The following is an 18080-nucleotide window of genomic DNA, read 5'->3' on the forward strand; positions in this document are numbered from 1 at the left end:
TTCTACGAATCTTTAGAAACAAACACAAAGGTATTATTTGAAAACTTTGCAGCAACTATATTACTCTGATTAATGTCCCAGGGTATTGTTTTTGGCTACAACAAGCCATTTTACCATTTATCTTGTAAGTCTGCAGAGAGGAAAAACTCATTTAATTTTGTGGCTGAGAATAAGGCATAAGATGACCAGAATCTACATTTATGAAAAAGAGATAATATAGTGTCATGCGTTAAAAATTAAAAATGAGAAAAAGAGAGAACAAAGGATCAGATCCAAATATCAATTACATAAACACAAGGAGATTTTAATTTTCTTCCAAATGATCAAAAATAAATACAACCCCCCAAAAAAATAATAAATAAATAAAATTAAAAAAGAAAAAAGAAAAAAAATCAATTACAGGAAGAAAAAATAAATAAATACAACGATGAAAACAGCAATAGTGACTAGTAGTTATTTACCTCATTATACAGCAGGCACTATTCTAAGTGATTTATGTTTACATACATACAAGTACTTTTGATGCTTCACAACAACTCCATTTGGTCATTACTAATATTATCCATTTTACAGATGAGAAAACTGAGGCAAGGTGATGTTACATACTTGCCTATGATCACCTAACTTGTTAAGGACAGAGCTGTATCTGACTTTGCAGTCTTGCTCCATGGCTTGCACTCAATTTTTACGCTATAGTGTTATAAATTAAACATGTAATATATAATCTATATTCTTCTCTATCTCTTGCTTTTTTTCTGGAAATAATGTATTGCCTTCTTGCTTCATTAAGATATTAAGTCAAATATATTCAGATCAGAGAAAAAGATGGCGGCAAAGCAGAGGGACGTGGAATGCATCCCTCTCCACAGATGCATTGGGAATGCACGGAAGGACACAATAATTCCCACAGAGAACCAGCGGAACACCAGCAGATGGCCTCGGACACCAGAAAGGACCGCAAGGAGCCCGACATAACCGGTAGGGAGGCATCTACGAAGGCTCAAAGAGGGTGAGACGGCGGAGCTGTGGCAGACGGGAGGGAGTGAGAAACACACGGAGGGTCCCCACCGCAGCTCAGCATTCCCGGACCGAGACGTCGATCCACAGCTGAACAGAGGGTCCGGGAGCGGGAGCATGGGAACCAGAGAGCTGGTTCAGGGTGAGAAACACTGTTGCCAGTAAGGTGACGGACCAAGAGGACAGGAAGGAAGAGGTCTGCGGCAAAGAGTGCCTGCCCCTGAGAGCTGCCTGGCCATGATGGCGGCTGGAGGCTGCAGGCTCACCAGCGGGGGTGGGGGGGGAGCGGAGCGCATAGCCTCTCTCTCTCTTTCCGCACCTCTGCAACAGGCAGTGGAGAGACACCCTGCGGGCCACCTAAGGCGCTCAGGGATAACAAGCATCCTCAGGCACTCGGGCGGGGCTGGATTAAAACACCTTGGAATGCTGGCAGCAGGGAGGCTGCCTAGAAAAACAACAACAACAACAACAAAAAACCTGAGAGAGGCCCAACTCTAAGACTTTCTGTTTACACCTGAGCCACCAGTGTCCCTCTGCAACAGGCACCTCCGGGCCCAACTGAAACAACAGGGCGCCACTGCCCACTCACTCCCAGGAGAAGGAGCCACAATTGTACCCTCTCCCTCCCCACACACCGACGCTTACATACGAACAATAAAAGAACCTCTGCTGGTCACAGAATAATGCAAAAAAACCCAAGGCAAGGAGAAGGACACTTACAGCTGAGACGCTAAGGAAACAGAAATATTAGTATCAATTCCAATTGAACTGGTCCATTCTGGGATCAGTTCTGAATTTTTTTTTTTTTTCTTTCTCTCTCTCTCTCTTTTTTTTTTTCTTTATTAAATACGATCTTAGCCCTAAGGGATCTACAAGTTTTATAACATAATTTTTTAATGATATTTTTTATTCTTTTTTTTTTTTTTTTTTTTGCCTTTTTATATACTTCTATAACCAGCTAAGTTTTTGGTAGTACGGACAATATATCTCTCATACTTTCCTTTCATCCCTGTCTTTTATACATTTCTATTCCTTTCTTTTTATTTGCATATTTCCAACCACATTACGCTCTTCTGTTCCCCTTTCTTCCAGCCTTTTTAAGTTTATTTTATCTTAACATACTTATAAGCAACACTATCGGTCTGCTCAGACTCCTTGCTCTATTCTCCAGATGACGCACCACCTTGGTATTTAATACTAGGCTTTTGTCTTTATCTTAGTTCTTAGTACAATTGTCTAATTACATTCTGAGAATCTCCATTCTCTCTGGTGGTACTCCAGCTCTTTTCTATATTTGAACCTAGCTTACAAAATCTCCCTGGATTGATGTTTGTATGTGTAGGGTGTTATTTGTTGTTTGTTTGCTTTTGCTTTTGTCTCTGATTTGTTCTGTTTCAGTTGTCAATTTCTGTTGGGTTTCTCTTTGAATATCTGATAGCACACTGGGGTTCTGTCAGGTCTTTCGAGAGCCTTATGTCCTAATGGATTCAGTAATTGTGTGTCTTATACATATATGTGTTTTCTAGACTTAATATTCGTTTAATCCAATACTTGGACATTAGTCTGAAGCTTGGACAGTCTTCTATAAACACCTCTATCGCCAGGACAAGCAACCCCAAAAGTTTGGACAACCATGAGGAAACAAAGAAACACCATGCAGGCAAAGGAGCAGGGAAAAAACCCACAAGACCAAATAAATGAGGAGGAAATAGGAAAAATGCCTGAAAAAGAATTTAGAGTAATGATAGTAAAAATGATACAAAATCTCGATAACAAAATGGAGAAAGTACAAGAAACAGTTCATAAGAACTCAGAAAAACAAACAGCAATGGATAACAAAATAACTGAAATTAAAAATACTCTAGGTGCTATAACCAGCAGAATGACTGAGGCAGAAGAACGAATAAGTGAGTTGGAAGATAGAATGGGGGAAATAAATGCCACAGAGCAGGAAAAAGAAACAAGAATAAAAAGAATAGAAGACAGTCTCAGAGACCTCAGTGATAACAATAAGCGTACCAACGTTCAAATTATAGGCATCCCAGAAGAAGAAGAAAACAAGAAAGGGTCTGAGAAAATATTTGAAGAGGTTATAGTGGAAAACTTCCCCAACATGGGAAAGGAAATTATTAACCAAGCCCAAGAAGCACAGAGAGTCCCAGACAGAATAAACCCAAGGAGAAATACACCAAGACACATATTAATCAAACTAATGACAATTAAACACAAAGAAAAAATATTAAAAGCAGCAAGAGAAAAGCAACAAACAACATATAAGGGAAAACCCATCAGGATAACAGCTGACCTTTCTACAGAAACTCTGCAGGCCAGAAGGCAATGGCAGGATATACTGAAAGTCCTGAAAGAGAGAAACCTACAGCCAAGAATACTCTACCCAGCAAGAATCTCATTCAGATTTGAGGGAGAATTCAAAAGCTTTCCAGACAAGCAAAAGTTAAGAGAATTCAGCACCACCAAACCAGCCTTACAACAAGTGCTAAAGGAACTTCTCTAAGTAGGACACACAAGAAAAGGAAAACATCTACAAATACAAACCCAAAACAATTTAGAAAATGGTCATTGGAACACACATGTCAATAATCACTTTAAATGTAAATGGATTAAATGCTCCAACCAAAAGACACAGACTGGCTGAATGGATACAAAAACAAGACCCTTCTATATGCTGTCTACAAGAAACCCACTTCAGACCAAGGGATACATACAGACTGAAAGGAAAGGGATGGAAAAAGATATTCCATGCAAATGGAAGTCAAAAGAAAGCTGGGGTAGCAATACTCATATCAGACAAATTAGACTTGAAAGTAAAGACTATTAAAAGAGACAAGGAAGGACACTACATAATGATCAAGGGAACCATTCAAGAAGAACATATCACAATGGTAAATATCTATGCCCCCAATATAGGAGCACCTCAATACATAAGGCAAATGCTAACAGCTATAAAAGGGGACACTGACAGCAACACAATGATAGTGGGAGACTTGAACACCCCATTTACATCACTGGACAGATCAAACAGAAAATAAATAAAGACACACAAGCTTTAAATGACACAATAGACCATCTCGACTTTATTGATATCTATAGGACATTCCATCCAAAAACGACAGACTACACTTTCTTCTCAAGTGCACACGGAACATTTTCCAGGATAGATCACATTTTGGGTCACAAATCAAACCTCAGCAAATTCAAGAAAATTGAAATCATATCAAGCATCTTCTCTGACCACAACGCCATGAGACTAGATATCAATGACAGGAAAAAAACTGCAAAAAAGACAAACACATGGAGGCTGAACAATTCACTCTTAAACAACCAAGAAATCACTAAGGAAATCAAAGAGGAAATCAAAAAATATCTAGAAACAAATGACAATGAAAACACAACAACCCAAAACCTATGGGATGCAGCAAAAGCAGTTCTAAGAGGGAAGTTTATAGCAATACAGTCCTACCTTAAGAAACAAGAAAATGATCGAATAAACAACCTAACCTTACACCTCAAACAACTAGAGAAAGAAGAACGAAGAAACCCCAAAGGGAGCAGAAGGAAAGAAATCATAAAGATCAGAGCAGAAATAAATGAAAAAGAAAGGAAGGAAACCATAGCAAAAATAAATAAAACTAAAAGCTGGTTCTTTGAGAAGATTAACAAAATTGATAAACCATTAGCCAGACTCATCAACAAAAAAAGGGAGAAGATGCAAATCAACAGAATTAGAAATGAAAAAGGAGAAGTCACAACGGACACCTCAGAAATACAAAACATCATGAGAGACTACTACAAGCAACTATATGCCAATCAATTGGATAACCTGGAAGAAATGGATACATTCTTAGAAAAATACAATCTTCCAAGACTGAACCAGGAAGAAATAGAAACCATGAACAGACCAATCACAAGTACGGAAATTGAGGCAGTGATTAAAAATCTCCCAACACACAAAAGCCCAGGACCAGATGGGTTCACGGGAGAATTCTATCAAACATTTCAAGAAGAGCTAACACCTATCCTTCTCAAACTCTTCCAAAATACTGCAGAAGGCGGAACACGCCCAAACTCATTCTACGAGGCCAGCATCACCCTGATACCAAAACCAGGCAAAGATGTCACAAAGAAAGAAAACTACAGACCAATATCACTGATGAATGTAGATGCAAAAATCCTCAACAAAATACTAGCTAACAGACTCCAACAGCACATTAAAAAAATCATATACCATGATCAAGTGGGGTTTATCCCTGGGATGCAAGCGTTCTTCAATATACGCAAATCAATCAACGTGATACATCATATCAACAAATTGAAGGATAAAAACCATATGATCATTTCAATAGATGCAGAAAAAGCTTTTGACAAAGTGCAACATCCATTTATGATAAAAGCTCTCCAGAAAATGGGCATAGAAGGAAATTACCTCAACATAATAAAAGCCATACATGAAAAACCAAAAGCCAACATCGTTCTCAATGGGGAAAAACTGGAAGAATTGCCTCTAAGAACAGGAACAAGACAAGGGTGTCCACTCTCACCATTATTATTCAACATAGTTTTGGAAGTTTTAGCCACAGCAATCAGAGAAGAAAAAGAAATCAAAGGAATCCAAATTGGAAAAGAAGAAGTCAAATTGTCACTCTTTGCAGATGACATGATATTATATATAGAAAATCCTAAAGACTCTACCAGAAAACTGCTAGCACTCATTGATGAGTTTAGTAAAGTAGCAGGATACAAAATTAATGCACAGAAATCTCTTGCATTCCTATACACGAACAACGGAAGAGCAGAAAGAGAAATTAAGGAAACTCTCCCATTCACCATTGCAACCAAAAGAATCAAATACCTAGGAATAAACCTGCCTAAGGAGGCAAAAGATCTGTATGCAGAAAACTTTAAGACATTGATGAAAGAAATCAAAGACGACACAAACAGATGGAGGACATACCATGTTCCTGGATTCGAAGAATCAACATCGTGAAAATGACTGTACTACCCAAAGCAATTTACAGATTCAATGCAATTCTGATCAAATTACCAATGGCATTTTTCACAGAACTAGAGCAGGAAATCTTACGATTTGTATGGAAACGCAAAAGACCCCAAATAGCCAAAGCAATCTTGAGAAGGAAAAATGGAGTTGGTGGAATCAGGCTTCCTGACTTCAAACTATACTACAAGGCCATAGTGATCAAGACAGTATGGTACTGGCACAAAAATAGAAAGGAAGATCCATGGAATAGAATAGAGAACTCAGAAGTAAGCCCAAACACATATGGGCACCTTATCTTTGACAAAGGAGGCACGAGTATACAATGGAAAAAAGACAGCCTCTTCAATAAGTGGTGCTGGGAAAATTGGACAGCAACATGTAAAAGAATGAAATTAGAACACTTCCTAACACCATACACAAAAATAAACTCCAAATGGATTAAAGACCTACATGTAAGGCCAGACACTATCAAACTCCTAGAGGAAAACATAGGCAGAACACTCTATGACATACATCAAAGCAACATCCTTTTTGACCCACCTCCTAGAATCAGGGAAATAAAATCAAGAATAAACAAATGGGACCTCATGAAACTTAAAAGCTTTTGCACAGTGAAAGAAACCATAAACAAGACTAAAAGGCAACCCTCAGAATGGGAAAAAATAATTGCCTATGAAACAACGGACAAAGGATTAACCTCCAAAATATACAAGCAGCTCATGCAGCTTCATACCAAAAAAGCAAATAACCCAATCCACAAATGGGCAGAAGACCTAAATAGACATTTCTCCAAAGAAGACATACAGATGGCCAACAAACACATGAAAAGACGCTCAACATCACTCATCATCAGAGAAATGCAAGTCAAAGCCACAATGAGGTATCACCTCACACCAGTCAGAATGGCCATCATCAAAATCTGGAAACAACAAATGTTGGAGAGGGTGTGGAGAAAAGGGAAGTCTCCTGCACTGTTGGTGGGACTGTTAAGTTGGTACAGCCACTATGGAAAACAATTTGGAGGTTCCTTAAAAAACTACAAATAGAACTACCATATGATCCAGTAATCCCACTCCTGGGCATATACCCAAAGAAAACCATAATCCCAAAAGAAACTTGTACCATCATGTTTATTGCAGCACTATTTACAATAGCCAGGACATGGAAGCAACCTAAATGCCCATCAACAAATGAATGGATAAAGAAGATGTGGCACGTATATACAATGGAATATTACTCAGCTATAAAAAGGGATGAGATGGAGCTGTATGTAATGAGGCAGATAGACCTAGAGTCTGTCATACAGAGTGAAGTAACTCAGAAAGAGAAAGACAAATATTGTATGCTAACTCACATATACGGAATCTAAAAATGGTACTGATGAACTCATTGACAAGAACAAGGATGCAGATGCAGAGAATTGACTGGAGAACTCGAGGTTTGGGAGGGGCGGGGGGTGAAGGGGAAACTGAGACGAAGCGAGAGAGTAGCACAGACATATATATACTACCAACTGTAAAATAGCCAGTGGGAAGTTGTTGTATAACAAAGGGAGTCCAACTCTAGGATGGAAGATGCCTTAGAGGACTGGGGTGGGGAGGGTGCGGGGGACTCGAGGTGGGGGGGAGTCAAGGAAGGGAGGGAATATGGGGATATGTGTATAAAAAAAGATGATTGAACTTGGTGTACCCCCCCAAAAAATAATAAATAAATAAAATTAAAAAAATATATATATATATATTCAGAGTATATTTTGGGTACGGAGAAAAAAACTAATTTTTAAGAAGACAAATTACAGACAACAATTTTGCTTAACCTCACATAACTTTTCACCTTATAAATACAGAATATTATTATATCAAATTGATGACAATTACCAAATGCTAAAACACTATCTTTTAAAATAGGGCACTTAGAAGGCAGTTGAGGAAGGTCTTCTAAAGAAAAGTAATTTTTGAGCGAGTTTTCAAAAAGGTCTAAAAATGAAAAAAAAAAAAACCCACAAAACTCATTCTGTAAACTTCCTTAAGGGAATCTTCCAACATGGTCAAAATGTTCCTTCTCAATACAGCTCACAAAGTAGAGGAACTCATGCACAAGACAATCATATTTAGACAATCTGAGCACTCACCTGGGGAATGGTACTGTGAGTCAGAAGAATAGAGGGACTGAAAATAGCACTTAAACTTCCTGTATTGTGTACATAAATTAGGCTGAGGTAGAGCCTGTACATTTGGAGAAGAAAAGATCACTGTTGGAGTCCAATCATTAATTTATGTGGCCCTCAGTGAAAAAGAAAGAGGGGTCAGTGAACTCTACCTCCTGGCTACAGCATATCTAATTCTACTGAACAATGCATTAGCTCAACTCACCAGGGAAGAAACCTGGTCTTCAACTTCACTACCTAGAATTAAACGGGTACATCTGACTAGAGAGTCTTTGGCGAGGATGCTAGATAGATGAATGGATAGATAAATAAATATTCATCCATCAGCCTGTTAGGTCCTTGGAGACCTCACTTGGGCAGCTCAGGGCACTGGTGGTAGTGGAAAGACTAGGGATCCTAGTTATTTCTGGTCACCTAATAGGAGATGAAACTAGCACTGCCCAACAGACAGTCAATGAAAACTGCAGCAACACAGACTACAAACTTGAAGTTGTATTATTTCCATAAGACTTTCTATCAACCAAAGACCCAAAGAAAAGATAATTAACCAAGGAGGGATGCCCCACATGACTAATGGCATACACAGAAGCTTTTGTGCACGTCTAAATTTACTTATACGGTAAGATCCTTTTCAACTGTAAGGGTTTATAACTGTACGCTCTGTATTATTATAAAAACAGTTGTAAATTATAAAAATGGAAACCTAACCAAGTTAAGAGACTCACTTAGTAATTTATCTTAAGTCAACTAGATTGTAAGTGGCTTGAGAATGAGTTCATGACTTATATTATTTTATATTACTCTGGTAGCCTAGCCTAAGACTTTTCATCTATTGGGTCAGTAATAAATAATTCTTGATTAACTGTCAGGACAGGCACACCACCATTTTATGGAGCACTGGCATCAGATGGACTGATTTCCACTGCTATATTCTTCAGCACAATAATCTAAGAAGAGCAGATGTCAGTTGTGCAAATGTTGAACTCTCTGCCATGAGGGCAGTTAACTGTAACACCAAACTAAAGTCATGAGGTCAAAGGACATTATTCCTGAACTGTGACTAAAATAAGAACTTTGCCTCATGCTTTCAGATCTCTGGGGCAGAAAGTCTGTTTGTTTTAAAAACACAAGGAGAGTTTAATTGATCATCACAATTATGCAGAACCAGATGACACAAAGCCATTCAGCTTGCTGCTATCCATGCCATTTTTCAGAACAAATAGTGCAAAAGGATATGGAAACACCATTCTTATCAACAGTGTCAAGAAATGTGACATTGAAGTAATGGCTTCTTTAGTCAACATTATCTTAAAACACTAAATGCAAGTGTTATGGTTTTAAATAGGTTGTGGTAAGGCAAAAACCCTACTCTCACTTATTTTCCTTGATCATGGCATATTCCATACACATGCATTAAGTAATCATAGTCAAGTCCTCCAAATAAACAAAAAGAAAATAAGCAAGATGTACCACATAATTTCCTGTACTTTACTTTTACACACAGGAAAAAAAAAATATAAAGCCCCAAATTTCTTCCATCTGTAAAGGAGTTTGAGGAATTTAACAAAGAGTCTTATATTTATACAGAAAAGCAATCAGAACTTTACTGGTATTGTTAAAAGGTCATCTGTATTTTCTGATAGCTATCAAGATTTCCTCATTAAGCCTAAGAACAAACAAAATGAGTACCATCTTGTATGTACCATATGATGGATGCATTGTTTCAATGATAAATTGATAGGGTGTGGCAGTGATATCTGGGAGGTTGTCTTATTTTATCTGGTAAACATTAAAAAAAAGAGTAAACACAAAAGAGATAGCTCTTCTTAAGGCAATTGTTAAGCAAAGGCTGTCACCTTCCCTTAACACCTTGGAAGGTGAGAACAAACAGATCAAGCTATTTCAATATTTTTAACTTTCATTGGGCCAAATCAAGATCTTAGTAAAATTTCAAAATAGGCATAGAGCAAGGAAATAACCAAATGTATGTATATTGGGTCGTAATTCATCATATGGCTTTATCAGATAAAGCAAATGAGAAAATCCTAAGCCAGTCATAAAAGCGTATCCAACTCTGAGTGACTTGTCCTTAAGATGGATCTTCTGCAAATAATTAAATTAGTGAATTTTTTTTCCTTGCCCATCTGGGCAGAAAGAGAAAAAAAAATCATGTGTGTACATGCACTCGTGCACACACACACACACACACACACACAGAAAAAGACCCAAAGGCTAAAGCTTATATTTAAGTTTTTACTGCAAAAGAGGCTTTACTACATTTTGAATTGTTAGCAAGATTCTTGAATTTCAAATTGCAAGAGAAAATCAGCGTGGTTATTATAAATAATTTGTTTAAGTGTGATTAGAAATTTATGAGAAATGTAATCTATTTTATGGCCACAAAGATATATATTTATAAAAATTTGAGTCATACTGTTAAGAAATTTTTAATACAGATAAATAGTTTGAAAGTATTCTGTAACAGACATGTGAAACCCAACAAGGTTCTAAAAAAGCAGCAGTTATATTTAGAGAATGAGGGCCATTCTGCTTGGCCCTGTTGACTATCTCAGAGTACCTGAATAGCAGAGAGTTGGAAAGTGGTTATGAGAAAGGCCAATGGGAGTTGTAATGATGGGTAGGGAAGGGAGGGAGGAAAGACTATGGGTGTGTGTGTTGAGTCCGGGGGCGGGGAGGAGGATGACAGCTTCTTTTATTAAAAGGACAAACCAAAAATTATTTTATCAGTGGTCCAGGGAACTAAAAGAGGTGAGTATGACAGCATGGCTGAAAATATTTTCACTAGTTAGGGACTAGACCTCTGCAAACAGAGCTTCACTGGGCTTACTATTAAAAGCAATCTGCAAAAGAGGCTTGAAAACCCAGGGGTCTAATATCAAGTGAGCAGTAGGAAGGTGACCTTTCATTCCGTTTGTTTATGAGAGGATCTGCAGACTGTCTCAGTGTGGGTCCAGCATCAGCAAGAGGCCAAAGGGGAGATGGTGAACTCAATGGGGTTTTTTGGTTTGTTTTTTGAGGTCAAATAATCAACTTAGAAAATACAGCTGGAAAAGAACAAGAAGGGCAGCTTGGTTTTTATATACGCTTACATTTTTGGAATAAACGCAAATTCTCTTTAATATTTTTTACTAGAGTACAGCCAGCTTAGTACCAATTTAGGTAGGGAATTTAGCCATTAGATATAGTATACAAAATTAAAGAGACAAAAGGAAAAGTGACCAGGTGTAAAAAAGAATTGAATGAAAACTAAAATGCAAAGAATATAAGAATATAGAATATCTTCAAGTAAAAGTCATTGTGCTATTTTTACAAAATGTTATGAACTGATTGCTCGTCTATGAAGTATGTTTACATTGACCATTCATCTGCAATTACTCAGGATGCAATGCCAGGTATATTGAAAACTTCATATTTGAACTATCATTCACATTTGTACTTCACTAACACAAACAGAAATTATTCCTATGCAGTAATTACCTTTTAATATTGGTTAGGAGTTACCTGTCTTTAGATACCGATTTTATTCTTTCACTTAACCAAGTACCTCGGGTCCTTTTCCAGAGTATTAAATTTTTTTTAAAATAGTGAACGTATAACCTGACCTTCCCTGTACCATCTCCCTCCCCAGCAACTTTTCACCTACTCTGAAAACAAACTAAAATGAAACCCAAAACAACAGCAAAAGAATAACCGTGCCAGAAATGGGTTAGAATGCTGTGATCTCTTTAGTCCTGATTTAGTTACCATCATACCAGAAAAGCATGCACACACTTTATAGACTACATGGCCATGACTGATTGATGATAGCCTGGCAAGGTTACCATAGCTAATTACAACATCATTCATCTAAGCCTACATGGGAAAAAATATCAGGCTCCCAGGGAAGACAAAAAAAGAGAAAGGAAAGCTATTCTATAGCTGTTAACTTTTGAATAATCAGCTTCAACAGGAAACAAACAGGATGAAACTCAATGACCAAATGATGACTTATGGATTCATCCAAGCAAATGACCTCAGTTCCCTGGTCATTTCAACTTGGGGTTTCACCGCCCACAGCAGAGAACTTCCAGCAACAAGGAACCCTCAAAGGCTTGGGTGCTTTGTAGTCAGAATTCAAAGGCTCCGGCAGAAGCATGGCCCAGCCCTGAGCTTTCGTTCTGCTATGTGTGTGGTGTGACTGTGTTTGTCTAGGATCAGATGCCAATACTTAAACTCACATTATGGGCACAGCAGCTACTTACACACTGAAGCCTAATTAAAGGAATAAACTTCCCCCTTCTTTATTTTTTTCCTGAAGATCAGTGCCATAAAGGGATTTGGTTTCTTTAAAAATTCAGACAAACGATCCCATATGTTTCCCTTATGCAGTAAATTAGTCAAAATCAGATAGAAAATGGTCACGATTTCCAACACTAATCTATGGCTATACCATATTATCTGGGAACTACTGAAAATAAAGAGAGGAGAACTCAATGTTTTGAAAATAATTATATTATAACAAACATACAATCAATTTTCATTTCAGTTTTGAAGAAGCACAAACACACATGGAAATGATAAAGCATCTGTGGCACCTTTCAGCTTTCAAGTCTCAAAAACAAGAATGACTTTCAAATAGAAAGTATCTCATCTTCAAAGTTTAACACACAAGAGGAAAATAAAGCTAATACCATTTCAACTCCCAACTTTAATCAGATTGCTTTATATCTGGGTAATATAGATCACAAGAGTGGCAACAACAAAGTTTAAAGAGCTTTTTATCCTGATACACTGTTTAAATTGCATTGATAAAATAATTATAACTAAAGAGATATTTTCTCATGGAAGCTTAACCCAAAATAGCAAATTTCATTCGAGAATACCAAGAAAAATGATGAAAAGTTTGAAAATAAAACTAATAATTACCTGGGGCCATAGGGTGGAAATTGACAGGGGCATGGAATCAGATTCAAATTCAGCTTGGTATTAATGAAATTCTCCTGGGACAACCATAGCCCATTAGAGCAAGAAAGGCCTTTTTATAGATGAGAAAACTGTGGCCCAGGGAGACATGGCAGTGGCACAAAAGGAAGTAGCTTGTACGGTCTCAGTTCAGAATATTCACTTCTATAGAATGCCAAATGCGTCCTGATTTATTCTTTGTTTGGAAAAATGTGATAGATATAGGCTAAATGACTTATCTGCATACACAGCTAGATCAAATACTGTAGGGTCTGGGACTGGCTCCATATCATTGGTTCTCAAGGGACAAGGATTGGGTCAACCTTGGACTATGGCCTCATGAGGTTTTTTGGGGAACAGCTGAAGGTCTGATCATAACGGCAGCATAAGGATTAGTTGGCGGAAGGCCACAGGACTCTTATTCTTCCAAACGTCAAAGTAAGCGTCCTCACTAACTTGTCTTATTTACAGAAGGCCCTACATGCAGATACTTGAAATGTCAAAAAGTACAACAGTATTCACAATATGGGGAAAAAATTACCAGATATCCCAAATATTAGCATATGTGTTTCAGTGCAATTTCCCCCAAACATACACACATGCATGTAAGCACATGTGTGTGCACACACGCAGGGTGAAGAAACAGGAGCAAATTCATTTCTGACACTTACAGAAGGATCTGAGAGAAATTTTCTCCATCTTAATTTTCTGGTCTTTATTTCCCTATCAGCTTTTTATTTACAACTATTCATAAGTATCTATTTATTAATTTACACTCTACCTCATTTCAAAAGCATATGTGTTATTTTATCCCATATAGCATTAACATGTACAGATAATTAAAACCTGCAATTAATCCAAAAGATGTCATGTAGCTAAAAGTCAAGAAATGCAGGTTCCAATTTTACTCCTTTAACCAACTAGTTATTTGACATCAGAGGACACACCGAGTCTAAGCTTTCACTTGGTCATTTGTAAAATAATGTTAATTGTCTAGAAAATTGCTACCACACTATGGATTGTCTAGTAAGAGACCAGCTTTTCACAAAAGTTGTTCTAAGACGTGCTAACAATTCTTTTGAGTGAAGGTAGGTTTCTTTGCTGCAGGACTTCTAAATGGTATTACAATTCTCTACTGCCTGCTCAAGAGCCTTCTGCATCCCTTTCTTCCCTACTAGCATAAACAATCTTATGTGTACAAAGAGCATGAGTGAATTAAAATAGCATCTAGAACTTAAATGCTCAATAAATGTTATTAATTAACTAGAATCAAATATTTGTTGAAATCCCAAGACGTGTTAGGAAGTACCATAGGGTTCCGCAAAGCAGACGTGGAAAATTCCTGAACTAGGGTGATTTTAAAGTCTAAATTGACTCTGTGAGTATGATTTTTTGCTTTTCTATCTGGTGTTTGTTCTACCCTGTCTCTTCTTTTAAATAGACTCTTAGGTTAGCAATCTCTAGTCTACACAGTAAAATGTACTGGCCAACTTTAGAAACATTAAAATCTTGAAGTATTACAATGATTTGCCAGTTAGGGCTGAGTCAGGACTTAGTCATTTAGCATTACATTAGAAAATCCATTATAAAAGAAATGCTAGGAAATAATTTAGATGAATGAAGTTGGAATTATGTGTTTGCCCACTTGATTTAAAATTCATCTTACAAATTAAAAATATATACCCCATTAGCTTATAGGGTGCAAGACTATGAACCCCTTTCGGTCATTAGAAAATTTCTTTATCTTTGTATCCCTTCATTGTTGGAGAATTAAGAAATGTATTTATGGTACACTTACCATAGTATCTTGAAGATTTGGACAAGGTTTCACAAACAAGGTCATATTTGAGCTTGAGTTTAAAAGGTGCATACAATTTCACCAAGTAGAAAAGAGGCAAGGAGGTGAACGGAATACTAACTACAAAGACACAGAGGTTTGAAAGAAAGTAGCAAATTTAAGGAATGGCAAGTGGCTTGTGGTAGAAGAGTGGCTAGAAAAAAAAGTGGGCAGAGAAGAAGGGGCAGTGATCACCAAGAGCCCCTGAATATGAACTTTCTGCACATTCTGTGTATAAGTATTTCACCTTGGAAGATAAAGGAAAAAAAATGGTGGGCCAAGCACTGTCTGCATGTATATGGGGTGGGGAAGGCTGTCAGTTTTTAATAGGATATTGTTAATGATTAATTTGTATTGGAAAAAGATATAAAAATTATACTGAATGTAGAGTGCATTTTTATTTCAATATCAGTAAAACATACATTTTTGGTGATTAACACGACCTAACTGTAAGAACATCTTGATTCCCAATATCTGTTAAATTGTGTTTCCTTAAGTAAGATAAGCATATGAACTGATAATGGTTAAATTCTCCATTGTATTGAATGGATCTCAAGAGTGAGAAAACCAAGGAGAATCAGTCCTGTATCTGTTGTACCAGCCTGAGGGAACAAGTCCCATGAGGAGTAGAATCAGTTCCAGTGGCTTCTGAGAGCTGAGTGGGGAGCAGAGAGGAAGGGCCGGGGCTTGGGGGTTGGCATTTATATGTCCCCCGTGATTGAATCGCTGCAACACACACGCTACTCCTCCTCCAACTCCCCACCCTCCCACTCTTCATCTAAACAAGGTCTCAGGGTGGGCCTGGCAGCACAACCAGGTCACCCCCCAGAAGAGCCACTCATGGACATGGCGTCTGCGGCCAAGCGTGTCCCTCTGTCCCTCTGTGCTCAAGCCATGACCACACCCTGCCCTGAGGGAATGAAAGGAAAACAGAATGGGCAGATACCAAAGCTGGTGGCTTTGCCTCTGTCTTTAATTTCTCTATCTGAGAAACTCGATGTTTTTTTTTTTTTCTTTGCTTTTAAAGTTCCAGAAGTGCAAAGTAGCGAGTGTGACAGAATCATGAGAGTAGATAAGGGATGATTTCTTCATCATTCCTCCCTGCCCAGATTCCTCCATCTAATTCCGAGGAACCATCTGCATCAGCTTGCTAACGAGTTTGGACATGGTCCTCCTCGCAGTGGGAAGCCATGGAAGTGGTTAGGCAGGGGAGTTATATAATCAGATTTGTGACTTAGAAAGGCAGCTCTGGCAGAAGCAGGGATTGGGGAAAGCAGGCCCTGTAAAGAAAGTCTGATTGATGAGAAAGCTCTGGCCTGCTTTAATGGTCATGGACATGAAGGCTGAAGAAAGTGTGAATGATGGGAGGAAAAAGAAGGGATCGGGGATGATGCCACAGTTTCAGATCAAATAGCTGGAAGGCAACACTGACCATCAAATAGAGAAGGCTGGCAAATCTCACCATTTCAATTATGATACGAGGTGAAATGGGATTTAAAGCCAAGGAGTTAAGCATTTTCAGGGTTTGGTATACATTCACAAAATGACTCTCAGGAAAATTATATCCGTGCATTATTTTACAAATAGCATATAAAAGGCAGCACAGAAAAATTGTTCCTGACACTGGAGCTAGCAAGGGTTCAAATCCTAAGTTTGCCACCTAACAGCTATGTGACTTTGGAGGAGTTACTTAACTGCTCTATGCCTGTTTCCTCATCTCTTAAATAAGGGAGTTAACAGAACCCAACTAAGTATCGTGAGGCTTAAATGAGTTAGTTGTTAGGAGTACAGGATTTAGAATACTTGGTGCACTGCCTTGAGTTCTGTGCCTGGCATATAGTCACCACTGAATAAATATTACTTTCTATCTGTGTCTGACCCAAAATCAGTACTGAAGAAGCAGAAAATCCACTTTCAAAGATGGGGAACCTCAGCTCACTTTTCTTCCTACATTGAACGTTCTGTTGCTCAGATAGTTCAACAAAAGAAGCTAAAAAGCTAAAGAAAAACAAATTTTTTCCCTGAGAAAGCTCATAAGAGAAAGGTGAAAAAACAAATTCCTAGGCACAGGGGTACTCTGAGGTTCAGCCTTTTGAAGACCACAGTGCTTGCTTATAAATAGAATATTAAAACAAGCAAGAGCAATTTTCTCCTTTCGTCTTCCCTTATTGCCTAATTTTCCTCCCATACTATTTGCATAATGGATAAAAAGGCATCCATTATGCAAATGAATGATAGGGCTGTGAGGTTGCTGAAGCCACAAACCTCGCTCCAGATGAAGGGAAGCTGTCACAAAGCCCTCCAACATCTGAGTTCCAGCAGAACTGCTCTGATAGCTTGGTTTCCAAAAGATAGAGAGAAATTATGACGATGATAGGTCATTAATTTCCACTTGCTTTATTTTAAAAGGGGCACTACAGATGCTTTCCAGAAAATTAGTACAAAATATAGATATTGTATTATGGCATGTAAAATAAACCTTACAATATATTTTGTTTCAAAAGGCAAAAATTATACTATGTACAATTTTTACAAGTTTAAGCATACGTTTTGCTTAAAAAAATGAGTCCCTTTGCAAAGTGGAAAAAAAACCTCTGTTCTAGCTTGAGAATTAACCTATAACTATAACAGCACTTCGAGCTGTCTCGATGTATATGTACATTCAACAAGAATAAAAAATGGTTTTAAGTACCAAAATATTAGTGGATTTTTAAAACTTTATGCTGTTAAACTGACCTAAAATTATCTTTAAGAGTTACCACCAATAACTGACATTATTTATCTTGGAGTCATAAATTCACTAAAACTTTAGAAGAATGTTTACTTTCTCTTTCTACCAACACCTTCAAAACAAATATAACAAAAGAGAATACTGGGCAAAATCATCGGGTTGGAATAAATCGGTAGGACAGAATTAAGAAACTAACTTCAAAATATTTCCCCCAAACTAAGATACACTATTTGTGGAGAAGAGAAAGGTGGCTAAAACAGAAAGTGACCTTATATTTCTAGCCTGGATTCCTTGATAACTCTTAGCTTTTTCCCAGTGACTTTTTCCAGGGACTTTTTAAAACCTGTAA

The 18080-nt window shown here is 37.7% G+C and overlaps 1 protein-coding gene across 3 annotated transcripts in view; it reads right to left on the bottom strand.

Moving 5' to 3' along the window:
* PARD3B (par-3 family cell polarity regulator beta) overlaps positions 1 to 18080 on the bottom strand; it is a 977181-nt gene that overhangs the window by 591190 nt on the left and 367911 nt on the right. The window lies entirely within an intron of this gene.

The sequence above is a fragment of the Hippopotamus amphibius genome, chromosome 8 (assembly GCF_030028045.1).
Source record: "Hippopotamus amphibius kiboko isolate mHipAmp2 chromosome 8, mHipAmp2.hap2, whole genome shotgun sequence".
NCBI lineage: Eukaryota > Metazoa > Chordata > Mammalia > Artiodactyla > Hippopotamidae > Hippopotamus > Hippopotamus amphibius.